We start from the raw sequence: 16,111 nt of genomic DNA on the forward strand, positions 1-16,111 counted from the left end.
AACCTTCTCTGTGTCTATGTGTTTGTGTTTGCTGCTTATTGATTGAGAAAGTTTCTCCTTTGTGTTAGGAGGAAAAATTGAATTGAATTAAATGAAAGACAGACAGACTGACTATTTTTGGTTTTTGATTAGCTCGCTGAGATTCCTTGTGAACCTCATGCCTACATATCCCTAATGGAAGTCAGAGCTTTTTGTAGTTTGGAGAACTAATTAGGGAAATTAATTGTTTTTAGGTGCCTTGCTTGAAGCTCAAGGTTGAAGCTTGGATTAAATCTCTGTTTACAGTAAAGAGACATGAAGTCGTCTTTACAGAGAGGTATTTCTACTATTCCACCACAAACATTTAAAGTGACAGAAAAGCTGAAATTGTTTCATTAAGAGAGGGACCTTACTTGTGTATGTGCAAGTATACCAGTCAAATGTCTCTTGAATGAAAGAAAGATTCTCAACCAAATTAGGGAAAGTTACACATGCCTGGGAATACGTGCCAGAGCATGTCTTTCAAAATCCTAAATGGGAGAATGTTTAAAATTAAAAATTTAAATGTTTGTTTGTTTGTTTGAATGTGGTGAGATAGGAGAAATATCTCTCTATAGAGATAAGCTATGTCTATCTACTTTATGAAAGATTTGATTTTAGCTGGCTTGTATGAGGCCCAAGCTTGAGGCTTTTTTAAAGGTTTTTGTTGACTCTGAGAGATGACTCTACTGGGAATTAACTTAAACTAAGAAATTTTGTGTTCTGTACAAAGCCCAGAATTGAGGCTGACTCTACCTAGGGTGACTCTACTTTGTGCCTTGTATGAAGCCCAAGGTTGTGGCTGACTCTAGCTAGGGAAGACAATATTTTCTGCCTTTTACTAAGCCCAAGGTTGTGGCTGACTGCTGAGGAAACTGAGTATGGATGACTCTATTTGGTGTGCCTTGTACAAAGCCCAAGGTTGTGGCTACTTGATGGGGGAAGGACTCACTGCGGAGACTCTATTATCTGCCTTGTACAAAGCCCAAGGTTGTGGCTGACTCTCAAGGGGAATACCTATGAGGAGGGTTTTGACTCTAAAGGGAGTATCTGCCTAGTACAAAGCCCAAGGTTGAGGCTGACTTTTAAATGGGGAAAGATCTACCAGTGTGGGATCTTTTGACTCTGAGGGGATTACTCTATTGAGGATTACTTTATTGTTTAGAGACTAAAGGTTGATCCTACTGGGGATTGTGCTTTTGTTAAGCAAGGATTGATGAATGAAAAACCCAGGTTTGAAGATTGACTATATTGGGAAATTTGTTTGAGTGATTGACCTAAAGTAGACCCTACCGGGGAATTGGTTTTTATTGACTGAGACTGACTTAGGTGGGGCTCAACTGGGGAGTTTTGAAGTTTTAAATGAAAGATGGTGGAAGCTGACCCTTTCTAGGGAATCTGGACTTGAAGAAATGATTTGTGAAAGCTAACCCTTTCCAGGGAATTTGGATTTAAAGGAGTGATTTTGGAGGCTAACTCTTTCCAGGGGTTTTGACTTAGCTGAAGAATTATCTTTTGAAAGTTGAATTTTTGGAAGCTAACCCTTTCCAGGGGTTTTGGACTTTTAAAGACTTATTGGAGGCTGGCCCTTTCCAGGGGTTTTAATTAAGTGTTTTAGACTTCTTTTTTAAAGCCCAAGATTAAGGCTGACTCTGACTGAGGATAGACAGATGTGGACCTAGACTCTGCTAAGGAAAATTATTGGCGATTAAAATTAAATGATGATGCTGAAGAATAAATGAATGATGATAGAGGGTTTTTAATCCTCTGATGATGCTGAATGAATTGGTATCGAGATATATTGCAAAGAGTACTTAAATAAGAGTGTTAGAGTTTGAAAAAAATACCTTTGAAAATGGAGGTTGATGGCTATGGTGGAGAGCTTCTAGCTATGGATGAATGATCACAAAAGCTTCCTGGTGACTTAGTGATGCTATCTGGGCACTTGAATTACTTTGAAAGCTTCTGAAATGCTCTGCTCAACTCCTTCTATTTGAGCTTCAAGTGAACATGGAGGTTAGTGATTATGCACTTACAGATGAGCTGCGACCATCTGGATAGCTTCACTACACCCTAAGGGATGAGTCTGAATGCTTAGACTTGTTTGACACCCTCTGAATTGATCTACAGACCTCCAACTGACTTTTCTCCAAATTGAAAGTGAAAATGGTGTTCTTGCACTTACAGAAGTGTTCCAGGTACTTGGACCACTTCTAATAAACCTCCTTGAGATGTTAGAAGGCTTATTTTCAAAAGAAGAGCTCTGGTTTGAAGAATTCGATTCTTCTTGCCAAAGAAATTTTGAAAACCATAAGCATGAGGGAGAGAAGGAGAAAGAAAGAATTGGAGTTGCTTTGGTGTGTCTAATACTGAGGAGGGAACTTGTATTTATATGCAAAGATCTCTGTACAGATTGAAGAGAGTGAGCTTGCTTAGTGAGGTAGTTTTGGTTTCTTGGCCATGAAGAAATTCAAGGAATCTTGCAAATGTAATGATGGCAAACTCGGGCTAGCTCCCTATCCATTGATCTCTTGTGATCTTGGGGAACATTTCTGATGCAGAGGAGAGTTCTAATTGGTTGGGAAGAGATGCCTTTGATGATTCACCACTTGGCCATAAATTTCCCAAATGTAATCATTACATAATAACATGTTATTGTTTTGGGAATATTCTTTAATCCTTATGCCATGGTGAAAATGAATGTATGGCATCTCTACTGATATGTTATGGGTCATGTAGCATCAATTGGTAGAGCCATGTTAGTTACCAATTTGTGTAAATATCTTAGGTAATTTTTGGTAACTCTCAAGTCTTTTTGTGGTTAATAAGTAGTATTTTATTGTCATTTGGTATATATTTATTCTTATATTTATATTATTGTTGAATAGTTCTTATCTTTGCAATCTATGTTGGATTTTGTAGTTTTTATAGATAATTGGAAGCTGGGACCATGGAAAACGCATTTTGAAGATGTTCCAAGACCAAAGCCAAGGATTGCTGAAAAGAGGTAGCGCGCTAAGCGAGGTTGAGCCCGCTAAGCGCGCTTTTGAAGAAAAGAAGGAAGTTCTGGCAGAGAGTTCCGCGCTAAGCGAGGTCTGGAGCCCGCTTAGCGCGGTTGGGCGGTTTAAGCAATTAGTGATAGCGCGCTTAGCGGGCTGCACCGCGCTAAGCGCGGTCTGCGAAACTTTGTTTATTTGTTTATGGGCCAGATCACTTTTGAGGTGGTGGGAGATATTTTAGAGAGAAACAAGAGCAATATACACTGTAGCAAATATAGAGTTGAAGATTGGAAGCCTTGATCGTCGATTAATCGCCATTTGATGCTTGTTGATCTTCATCCTTACCTTCTTGTGCAAGCTACCATTCTCATGGATAGCTAAACCACTTTTGTATCAAGTTAAGATGTAATCTTCCTAGCCTTTTGTATGTTTTTCTTGTGAATATATGTGTATGAACAAGTGATGATCAATATAGATGGTTTAGTTTGTTTATTAAAGCTTTTCCTTTGGTATAAATGTTTGAGACATCAATGTTTGTATCTAGACCTAACTAATCATCTTTCAAACTATAAGTTGCAGACATGGATTTAGAGTTTGATGTTTACTAAGTATCGGTTCTTAAAACGTTATTTGTATTGTTTAAACGGTGGAGAAATCGTCGGTTAAACAATACGGTAAATCTAACTATATCGTTGCGGACACGGACGATATAGGTGTCGATACGTAATTATATTGATCGTTAGCAAGTTCATAAGCATCTATTTATAAGGAAACATACAAATTTAGGTCGATGAAATCGAATCTTGATACATTTTCTTTAACTTAGAACTTTCATTAATTTACTCTTTGCTACTAAAAGAATTGAATGATCTTTTGCAAACCTAAAACTAAAGTAACATTAACTCAAGACAAAATAGGCTATAGAACGGCGGTGATATCGCAATAATCCCTGTGGATACGATATAAACGAAAAGTACACCACAATACTCTTTCAACAAAATGGCGCCGTTGCCGGGGATTGTTGTTTAGATATTGCAAGCATTGCAATAGTTTGTTTTGTATTGAGTCTTATAATTAATATCTTGTTTCTAAATTTATTTTCCTTGTGTTTGTTAATTTGCTTGGTTAGTTTTTCAGATTACAGTTTATGCGAGGACGTGTACCTGCAGATCAACTCCTTTTTGATCCTGAGATTGAGAGGACTGCTCGTAGAGAGAATAGCAAAACTCGTAGGAGGAGACAACTAGCTAGGGAAAGAAGACAGCAACAAGAGGCATCTTCTTCTTCAACTCCGGTTGAAAACTTAGTTGAGGAAGAAATGGCAGGAGAGATCCCTAATGTTCCAGCTCGAGGGCCTTGTGTTAATAGCCCTCGACTCAATGCACAATTTGCTCGTGATCAGGCCAATGGAAGAAACTCCGAGATGAAGACGGGGTTACTTCAATTATTATACCAAAATCCGTTCACAGGGGCAGATCACGAGGATCCATTTACTCATCTAACAAAGTTCTACGAGATCGCCGGAACAATTGGTGCTCCGGAAGACCAAGAAGAACAGGTGTTCAGGAGACTTTTTCCTCATTCCTTAATTGGAAAAGCTAAGGAATGGTACCTTGATCAACCTAATAATGTCATGACAAATTGGAATGAGTTAGAAGAGAAGTTCTTGGATCGGTTCTTTCCTCACAATAGGTTCATGGAAGCGAAAACTTCTATTGCGGTGTTCTCTCAAGGGTCGAATGAATCTCTCAATGAAGCATGGGAGAGGTTCAAGTCCATGGTTAGAAAGTGCAAAGGTCATGGGTTTGATGAATTGTCTCAAATCCATATCTTTAGAAATGGACTCCAACCTCAACCAAAAACTCTTTTAGATGCTACCGCGGGTGGTTCGTTGATGTCAAAAACTGCTGCAGAAGCGATTGCTATCATTGATAGAATGGCTTTAAACGATCATCAAGGGCAACACAACCGTAGTGCATTGCAAAGAAAACCGGGAGTTCTTGAATTGAATACTAGTGATGCAATACTTGCTCAAAACAAGTTATTGACACAACAAGTAGAATTGCTCACTCAACAAATGTCAAAACTCCCTCAACAAATCAAAGAGATAAATGGGAGCCCTTCTAAAAATCAACATGTGATGTGTTGTGAATTGTGTAGGGGTGACCATCAAACAGGTTTTTGTCCTCCACCGGGTGAAGAGGTGAATTATGTGTCTAATCCTAATCAAGGATATGGTGGAAGACAACAACAACCTTACAACAATAACCAAGGTTACCAACAAAGAGGTAATCAAGGTTATCAACAAGGATGGAGGCCGGAAGCGGGCCCATCGAATCGTCAAAATCCTTATCAAGGCGGTTACAATCAACAACCTCAACAAACAAAGCTTTCTATCGAGGACACTCTTAGCCAATTCATGCAATTGCAAATTGCAAGCCAAAAGAGTACGGATGCCGCAATTAAGAACCTTGAAACTCAAGTCGGGCAATTGTCAAAGCAACTTGCCGATCAAAACAAAGGTCCTTTTCCGGCTACTACACAAGAAAATCCTCGTGAGCATTGTAAGTCAATTCTAACTCGTAGCGGTAGAAAAATTGATATGGGTGTAGGAGAAATAGTTGAGGAGGAAATTGTTGAGAAAGAAAAAGATAGGGTGATTGAAGTAGAAAAAAATGTTGAGGGTGATTTAGTTGAAAATGAGAAAGAGAAAGAATTAGTGGAAAAAGAAACTCTTGAGAAAGTTGTAGAAAAAGAGAGAAAAAAATTGAGTGTGAGTGAAAAGGGAAAGAAGAAGGTGGATGATTCTATACAAGTGAAGAAATTACCTTACCCTCCCGGTCCGTCAAAGAAAGAAGATGCAAAGCACTATGCTCGGTTCTTGGACATTTTTAGCAAGTTGCAAATCAATGTCCCTTTTTCCGAAGCATTAGAGCAAATGCCGATGTATGCAAAATTCATCAAAGACATAATCACTAAGAAGAGAAGATTCTTGGATCCGGAGGTAGTAACGGTGAGCTCTTGTTGTAATGCGTTAATTCAACGCACTACTCCGATAAAATCAAATGATCCTGGGCGGGTAACCTTACCGGTGTCTATTGGAAATGTTCACATAGGCAAAGGTTTGGTAGATACCGGTTCTAGCATTAATTTGATCCCATTGTCTATGGTGAGAAGATTAGGAATCAATGATTTGAAGCCGACAAGAATGACGTTATCATTAGCAGATAAATCCACAGCTCATCCTCATGGAGTTGCGGAAGACTTGCTTGTCAAGGTTGACAAATTTTGGTATCCTGTTGATTTTATTGTCATAGACATGGAAGAAGATCCTGAGATTCCATTGATCTTAGGAAGGCCTTTTATGAAGACGGCCCGAATGATGATCGATATTGATGATGGCTTAATGAAATTAAGGTACCAAGATGAAGAATTATGTCTTGATCTCTTTGAAGCCATCAAGCATCCTAATGATGAGGATGATTGTTTTAGAATCGATGCTACCGAAAGGGCTATTATGAAAGTGGAGAATCAAATGCACTTGTCGAATCCTCTTGAGAAGACTTTAATGGAAGCTCTCGAAGTTCTCACCAAAGATCAAGAGAAGGAAATTGAAGATTGCTTGAGAAATTTAGAGGCTTGTGAGGAGATGAATCCATTTGAAACTCAAATTGAAGAGTTGAAGGATGAACCTAAAGTTGAAGAGCAAAAGGTGGAGTTGAATGTGTTACCATCTCACTTGAAATACGTGTTTCTCGGTGACAATTCTACGAAGCCGGTTATCATTAATAGTGGTTTGTCTAACAAGGAAGAGCATCGATTGAAGGAAGTGTTGACAAATAATCAAGAAGCAATAGGATGGGTTTTATCCGACTTGAAGGGTATTAGTCCGGCCTATTGTATGCATAAGATTATGTTAGAAGATGATTTTCGGCCCGTGGCACAACCTCAAAGGCGATTGAATCCAACCATGAAAGAAGTTGTTAGAAAAGAGGTTGTGAAGTTATTAGAGGCGGGGATGATTTATCCCATCTCCGATAGCGAATGGGTGAGCCCGGTGCACGTGGTTCCTAAGAAGGGTGGATTGACAGTTGTGAGAAATGAGAAGAACGAGTTGATTCCTTCGAGAGCGGTGACCGGGTGGCGAATGTGTATTGATTATAGGAGGTTGAACCAAGCAACAAGAAAAGATCACTTTCCATTACCTTTTATGGATCAAATGTTAGAGAGGTTAGCCGGAAGAAATTTCTATTGTTTCTTGGATGGTTATTCGGGATACAATCAAATATCAGTGAATCCGGCGGACCACGAGAAAACTGCTTTTACATGTCCTTTTGGTGTTTTTGCATACCGAAGAATGCCATTTGGACTATGTAATGCTCCTGCAACATTTCAAAGGTGCATGCAAGCTATTTTCTCAGATTTGATCGAAAAAAGCATTGAGGTGTTCATGGATGATTTTTCTGTGTACGGGTCATCATTTGACTTGTGCTTGAAGAACCTTGATGTGGTGATGGAGAGATGCATTGAGACAAATTTGGTTCTCAACTGGGAGAAATGCACTTTCATGGTGACGGATGGGATTGTTCTTGGCCACAAGGTTTCTTCAAAGGGGCTTGAGGTCGATCCGGCAAAAATTGAAGTTATTGAAAAGCTTCCCCCTCCGGTGAATGTGAAAGGCATAAGGAGCTTCTTGGGACATGCTGGGTTCTATAGAAGATTCATCAAGGATTTCTCCAAGGTCGCAAAGCCTTTGAGTAATTTGCTCAACAAAGGTATGGAATTTAATTTTGATGAATCATGTCTAAAAGCTTTCCTAGAACTTAAAGCAAATTTGACCACCACACCCATAATTGTCGCTCCTAATTGGTCGCTTGAGTTTGAACTCATGTGCGATGCGAGTGACTATGCGGTTGGTGCGGTCTTAGGCCAAAGGAAGAACAAACAATTCCATGCTATACATTATGCGAGCAAAGTTTTAAATGAGGCACAGGTTAACTATGCCACTACCGAAAAAGAATTGCTCGCAATTGTATTTGCATTGGAAAAGTTTCGCTCTTACCTCATTGGTTCTAAAGTGGTGTGTTATACTGATCATGCCGCAATCAAATATCTTCTCACCAAGCCTGATTCAAAACAGAGGCTTATTCGGTGGATTCTTTTGCTTCAAGAGTTTGATCTTGAAGTGAAAGATAAGAAAGGTACAGAAAATTTGATTGCGGATCATTTGTCTCGGTTAGTGAATACCGAGGTGACAAACAAAGAAAAAGAAGTGAGGGAAGAATTCCCCGATGAAAAACTGTACATGGTACAAGAAGTTAGACCCTGGTTCGCAGATATGGCTAATCACAAAGCATCTGGCTGGATACCGGAGGATCTAACTTGGAATCAAAGAAAAAAGTTTTTAAACGATGCTAATTTTTATGTTTGGGACGATCCTCACTTGTTTAAGTTGAGTAGTGACAATCTCTTGAGAAGATGTGTCGCGGATGAGGAGACAAAAAGCATTTTGTGGCATTGCCACAATTCGCCTTATGGTGGTCATTTTAATGGTTTGCGTACGGCCACGAAAGTCCTTCAATCGGGATTTTGGTGGCCTACTTTGTTCAAAGATGCTTACCACCATGTTGCCTCATGCGACAGTTGTCAAAGAACTGGTGGAATAGGGAAAAGAGAGGAAATGCCCCTCCAAAGTATTGTAGAAGTTGAGGTATTTGATTGTTGGGGTATTGACTTTGTTGGACCATTCCCTTCCTCAATGTCAAATGAATACATCTTGGTAGCTGTGGATTACGTGTCTAAGTGGGTGGAAGCGATTGCTTCACCCAAAGCAGATGGTAAGACCGTGATAAAGTTTTTGAAGAAAAATATATTTTCGCGGTTTGGCTCGCCAAGAGTATTAATTAGTGATGGTGGATCTCATTTCTGTAATGCTCCGCTTGAAAAAGTGTTGGAGCAATATGGAGTAAAGCACAAGGTAGCTACTCCATATCATCCACAAACTAATGGGCAAGTTGAGAGGACCAATCGAGAGATTAAGAGAATTCTTGAGAAAACTGTGTCTAGTTCTAGGAAGGATTGGTCAATGAAGCTTGATGAAACCTTGTGGGCGTATCGGACCGCTTTTAAAGCACCGATCGGTCTTACACCATTCCAAATGGTGTATGGTAAAAGTTGCCACCTTCCCGTAGAATTAGAACATAAGGCATATTGGGCCTTGAAGCTTTTGAATTTTGACCACAAGTTGTGTGGAGAGAGAAGAAAAATCCAACTTAATGAGTTGGAAGAGATGAGATTGCATGCCTATAAGTCTAATTCGATTTACAAGGAAAAGACCAAATTCTATCATGATAGTAAGGTTAGAATGAAGGACTTTAAGGTAGGGCAATTAGTTTTACTTTTCAATTCCCGGTTAAGACTTTTTCCGGGAAAGTTGAAGTCTAAATGGTCCGGACCGTTTTTGGTCAAAGAGATTAGAAGCCATGGGGCTATTGTGATAGAGGACCAAAAATCAAAGCAAGAATGGGTAGTTAATGGTCAGAGGTTGAAGGTTTATCGAGGATGTGATTTTAATCGTGAAACTTGTGTTTTATCGTTTGGTGATCCTTGATTGCCTTTGACCGTCGAGCTGACCGACGTTAAACAAAGCGCTTATTGGGAGGCACCCCAATTTGTATATATTCAGCTTGTTTTATGTGTTTTTTACCGTTTATGTTTTTTGCGTTCTGGTCGAGCCAAAATCAGTCTACCGGTAAAGTTTCACATGCTGGTAGAAAGAAAAATTTTTCTGTGTTCTGTCAAGGGCGCTTAGCGCGCTCCTAGCCCGCTTAGCGCGCTTTTGAAATTTTGGAACCCTTCGTTCCAGAGACTTGCGCGCTTAGCGCGCTTCATACCCCGCTTAGCGCGGGTTGGTTTTCAGAAAAAAAAAAAAAAAAATATTTTTGATTTTGGGCCCTGTGACTTTGACCCGGCCCAGCGCGTTTTCTGAAGGGAAAATAGGGTTTTGAGGTCTTTGTGCCTCATTTTCCCCATTTTTGCTCTTCTAAGCTTGCTTTCTCTTTGCTTCTCCATTTTAGTCTTTGCTTTTTCTTCATCTTCATCATCACCAAGGTAAGCAGCTTCTTCTCCATTTCCTTTTCTATTTCGTTATGCTTGTTTTATATCTTAGGGTTTAATTGTAGATTAGGAATAGAAATTTTGTGGTTAGGGTTTGTGTTTTGAAAACTTAGTGATATAATCTGATTTCCAGTGCCTTGTACATGTTTAGAATAGAATTTGGGTGCTGGAAATGTTTGGTTGCAACCCTGGTTCGCAGGGAATTTTTCTGCAAATCGCAGAGCCCGCTTAGCGCGGTAGGCGCGCTTAGCGCGGTCTGGGGATTTCAGAAAAATTCCCTCTTCTGCCTGTTTTTGTTTGATGCAGGGGGAGTGTTCTATTGCTTTGATTCTGATTGTAGCTGTTTATTTTTGTTATTTTTATGTTAACATGTTGGTTCTGTGTTGCCATTTCTGTAATTATTTCAGATGGGACCGAAATTCTTAGGCTCTAAGAAGCGAAAGACCGGAACCGAAGGTGGCAGTTCTTCTCAAGCACCTAGGGCTATTCCGTTTAATCAAAACCGGTTCAAGAGTCATGTCCAAGAGGAGAGGTACAAGAAGTTAGAGGTTAGGACATGGTGGCCAGAGAGAATTGTGAGGATCAATCCTGAGGGAACCTATGGGTGGTGTCATCACACCATTGAGGAGTATGGTTGGCTTAGACTTTGTGAGCCTGCACCTAAGTTTCATTTGGAGATTGTAAGAGAGTTCTATGCTAATGCCGTTCCAAATGAAGAATTTCCGGTTGAAGGTGTTCCCTTTGAGTTCAAAACTTGGGTTCGTGGTAAGGAAATTGATTTTTCTCGTCAGGCTATCCGTGAGTTTCTTGGAACTCAATTACCCTTTGAGGATGGTGAGCTGTGTGGGTATCATGTGCAATTAGCAAGGGGTAATTTCGATTGGGAGCATTTGAGGGAGGTCTTGTGTTCGGCTGGGCAGTCTTATGATCTTAATCCTTCACTACAGCCCCAGAAATTCTCTAGGAAGTCGTTGTCTACTAATGCTCAGATTCTCATGTCTGTGGTCCTTCATAATTTGAGGCCTAGGAGTCACACTTCTTCTTTACCTGCTGAGTCTGCTGCTTTGGTTGCTCGTATGATTGAGCATGAGCCGATTGATATTACTCGCATTATTGCGAATGAGCTGAAGAGGGTTGCTTTGAGTGGAACTCGCCATGGTGATCGTGCTCCCTGCAAGTTGATATTCCCGGGTTTGATCATGAATCTGTGCAGGAAAGCTAGAGTGCAGATTCCTTCTGAGGGGCTTATGTCCATTGACACTTTTATTGATGATACTTTTATTGAGCGTTATTGTTTGTCCAGGTTAACTGCTGTTCCTGTTGCTGCTGCTCGCCCTGCTCGCCGCCGTAGTGATCCTGATAGAGAGGAGAACTTGGCATTTCATATGGCACATCAGAGAGCATTCATGTTTATGCATGACGCTATGTCTCAGCTGAGGTTGCAGATGATGGAGCCCCATGTGGCTCATCCGTGGAGTTCTCGCCAAGATTTGGTGGATTATGCTAATTGGCCTGAGGTCAGTCCATTTCCTGAGGAGGAGGGAGATGGTGGCGAGAATGAGAATGTGGAAGATGATGATGAGGATGAGTAGTTCTTTTTAGTTGATACTTAGTATGTTTAGTTAGTATGTTTAGTGCTAGTTTTTTTTTATTTTTGACTTAAGCTTTGTAGTTTTTGTTCCGTCCTTTTATAGGATGAGGTATTTTGAACCTTAGGCATTGCTATGCCTTTTTGGATATTTTGACACCTGTTGGTGTTTGTTTTTAATTTATTAAGTTTTTAGTTTAATTGCTTTTATTTCTATATACATATGCAATTGTGTTTTTTTTAAATTTTTGTTGTTGTTCTTGTGAAAGTGCTTCCTTTGATGAAGCAAGCTTTTACAACCAATTGGGGCGGTGATGATATAGTGTGAAATTAGTACGTGCAAGGTACATTTCTACCGTTCCTTTAAATATACCATGAATGAGATGCTTGTAATTGTACAATTGAGATGTCATATTTTCTTTAACAAATATAGTTCAATAATGAATCATTTTAGTTCTAAAACTAGTGTGAGGAGCCTTTCCATTGTACATATATATATTATTTTGTGGTTACCAACAATGTGCGTTTAACTCGTGTTTATTATGTTTAATCTTGCGTTTTTTATTTTAATTGTGTAAAGCATGAAAGTGATCAAAGCATTTTGTTTCGCATTACGAGTATAACTTCTCTTCCTAATATAACCTACCCGGTGAGTGTGTGAGTATTTGCTAACCACTTTGAGCCATTTTGCCAAGATTCAATCGGTATCATGTCATGCCTTATAATTGCCGATTTTTGATTTGAATCTTGATGACTTTCTTTGAACCTTGAAAAGTACCATGAAATGTGGTTAGGATTGATTCCTTTTCGCCTTAGAATAGGGAGCATTCGTGATTATGTGGTGGTAATATTCAAGTTGGGGAGAATAAAATTTTGATCTTGGTTGTATTGGTGTGTAGAAGAAAATAAATAATTGCTCAAGAGAGAAAAAGAAAAAAAAAAAGAGAAAAAGAAAAAGAAAAAAAAAAGAAAAAAGAAAAGAGAAGAGCTTTGTATATAGCTAGTTCTTTTAAAATAAAAAGATGAACTCTTGAGCAATAAAATTGTGTGATCGGTTGATAAGGATGTGTGGATATAATCATGATTTGAATGCTCTCTTAGGAATTGACCCCTTTTGTTTCAATGGCCTTGAGAAATGACACTTCCTTGTTAACCAACCCAAGTTTCAACCCTTAAGTCTTTGTGATTCTTGCTTTTACGCTTTTTATATAAATGTTGTGTAGATGATTGCATAATTAATTCTGGATGTTGGCGACATTGTTGTGTGAGTGTTAGGTCCTCAATTTTGTCTCTTACTAGAGAAGTGTGTAGGTTGTGATTCAATTTTGAACTTATTTTGTTTTAGGAGCTGTTTACATCAATTGTGTATTTAGTATTAGTATCTCAAGCATGGTATTATTTGAGCAAGGGTGAGATGTTGCTTGTGTGCTTATGGAATTTGAACCACCCATTCGTTCTTGTCTCCGCTTGTGCTCTCTTGGTTTTGCTTGTTGATTGTTTTTGTGTTTGTTTTCGTTTGAGGACAAACAAAGGTTTAGTTGGGGAGAGTTGTTAGTTACCAATTTGTGTAAATATCTTAGGTAATTTTTGGTAACTCTCAAGTCTTTTTGTGGTTAATAAGTAGTATTTTATTGTCATTTGGTATATATTTATTCTTATATTTATATTATTGTTGAATAGTTCTTATCTTTGCAATCTATGTTGGATTTTGTAGTTTTTATAGATAATTGGAAGCTGGGACCATGGAAAACGCATTTTGAAGATGTTCCAAGACCAAAGCCAAGGATTGCTGAAAAGAGGTAGCGCGCTAAGCGAGGTTGAGCCCGCTAAGCGCGCTTTTGAAGAAAAGAAGGAAGTTCTGGCAGAGAGTTCCGCGCTAAGCGAGGTCTGGAGCCCGCTTAGCGCGGTTGGGCGGTTTAAGCAATTAGTGATAGCGCGCTTAGCGGGCTGCACCGCGCTAAGCGCGGTCTGCGAAACTTTGTTTATTTGTTTATGGGCCAGATCACTTTTGAGGTGGTGGGAGATATTTTAGAGAGAAACAAGAGCAATATACACTGTAGCAAATATAGAGTTGAAGATTGGAAGCCTTGATCGTCGATTAATCGCCATTTGATGCTTGTTGATCTTCATCCTTACCTTCTTGTGCAAGCTACCATTCTCATGGATAGCTAAACCACTTTTGTATCAAGTTAAGATGTAATCTTCCTAGCCTTTTGTATGTTTTTCTTGTGAATATATGTGTATGAACAAGTGATGATCAATATAGATGGTTTAGTTTGTTTATTAAAGCTTTTCCTTTGGTATAAATGTTTGAGACATCAATGTTTGTATCTAGACCTAACTAATCATCTTTCAAACTATAAGTTGCAGACATGGATTTAGAGTTTGATGTTTACTAAGTATCGGTTCTTAAAACGTTATTTGTATTGTTTAAACGTGGAGAAATCGTCGGTTAAACAATACGGTAAATCTAACTATATCGTTGCGGACACGGACGATATAGGTGTCGATACGTAATTATATTGATCGTTAGCAAGTTCATAAGCATCTATTTATAAGGAAACATACAAATTTAGGTCGATGAAATCGAATCTTGATACATTTTCTTTAACTTAGAACTTTCATTAATTTACTCTTTGCTACTAAAAGAATTGAATGATCTTTTGCAAACCTAAAACTAAAGTAACATTAACTCAAGACAAAATAGGCTATAGAACGGCGGTGATATCGCAATAATCCCTGTGGATACGATATAAACGAAAAGTACACCACAATACTCTTTCAACAAGCCATTTGCACAAATTTGCAAAGTTCCAAAATTGAACATGACCTATAATTTTACTTCATGAGCCCAACTTTGAACAATCATAACTCCTAGCTCAAAATGAATTTGGAGAAGGTTGAGAACAATTTGGAAAGCCCTTAACATGTAATTCAATTCATTAGTTTGGAGTTTCTTCAAAATCATTTGGGAAAATTGTGTAAAATAGGCCTAAAGTTTGAAGAAAACTAGGTTAAAAAACACTTAGAATTTTTCTAAGTTTTTATGACCTATAACTTCCAAAGCTCATATCTCTTAAATGATTGATCTCTTGAAAAAAGTTCCAATGTGAGAAGTTGTTTTATTTTGTGAGATCTACAACTTTCATGTTGGAAGTTTTTTGAGTTGTGTAGGTGAAATTTTGAGATCCATGAACTAGGTCAAAATGCACTAGTTTGACTTTTTGTTAACTTCTTGATCTTTGATGGATTTTATTGATTTTCTTTGGTCAAATGACTTCAAAAATCACATATTGATGATATTGATCCTAAAAAGTCATGGTTTGACCCAAAACCCTAAAAGTCAAAGGTGGTCTTATATAGTTGACTTTTTCCAAATGAAGTGAAATCTTGGACTTTTGTGATGAATCAAGCTCTCCTCCTCAAATGAATGGTATGAATGGATTATATTGAGGTAATATAAGTTTTTGAGCCATGTTTTGAGTTGTGGATCCATGTCCTGATTAAAAGTCAACTGTCCAGGTGAATTAGGTCTAAAACCCTAATTATAGACTAGATGAAATTGATGACTGTAGATCTTGAATTGAGGTACAATGCCCAATGGATATTGTCATAGGGATCATTTGAAGGTGATTGAAATCTTTGAGTGATGTCCTGGAGCTTTTTAGGGTTTCCCAAATGCGGTCCCTGATTTTAGTCCTTGATGGGCTCAAAACCTTAGTCTGGTGTCCTGAGCAAACCTGAGCCCTGATGACTGGTGTCTAATCAACATAGGTGGATAAATGAATCATTTGAGTCCCATGATTGTATTAGAGGTCATTTTCTTATTGATTGATCCTTTACCTGAGCTTCTTTGTTCTTGCACACCCTCGATTGAGTACTAGACAAACAAATGACTGCTCTGGGTACTTGTCTTGAGTTGATGAAATGTCTGGAGATGTGACATCTCAGGGGGGGTCAAAATTAGGGTATGACAACACTCAAGTATTCTAGTCTCCAAAGGTCATTATGATGAAGCAAGTGAACAAACATCTAAGGTACGGGGCACACTTAAGGCGCAAGTTTCCCATGAATTTATGTCACATCGCGACTTTTCACATAAATTGAGCAATGACCGAAAAAAGAAGAGGAGCATGACAAATCCCCCACCTTTCAGAGCAAGGGCGCCCATAGGGCCCAATAGCGACAACCCAGAAGGAAAATGTCCCACTGAGTCTAGCAAGAGACGTGTGCAATATCTTGGGGAAGGAAGTAGATAATCTCAAACCAAAGATCAATTTGACGAATTCCCACATCTGATGCCGATAGATTAGCGAACTATTATAACTGCCTTAATACATAAAGGGAGAAGGTGCCATTTCTCCTATAATTCGAATTTAAATCTCATTCA

Source organism: Vicia villosa, linkage group LG2 (assembly GCF_029867415.1).
Source record: "Vicia villosa cultivar HV-30 ecotype Madison, WI linkage group LG2, Vvil1.0, whole genome shotgun sequence".
In the NCBI taxonomy this organism is placed as follows: Eukaryota; Viridiplantae; Streptophyta; class Magnoliopsida; order Fabales; family Fabaceae; genus Vicia; species Vicia villosa.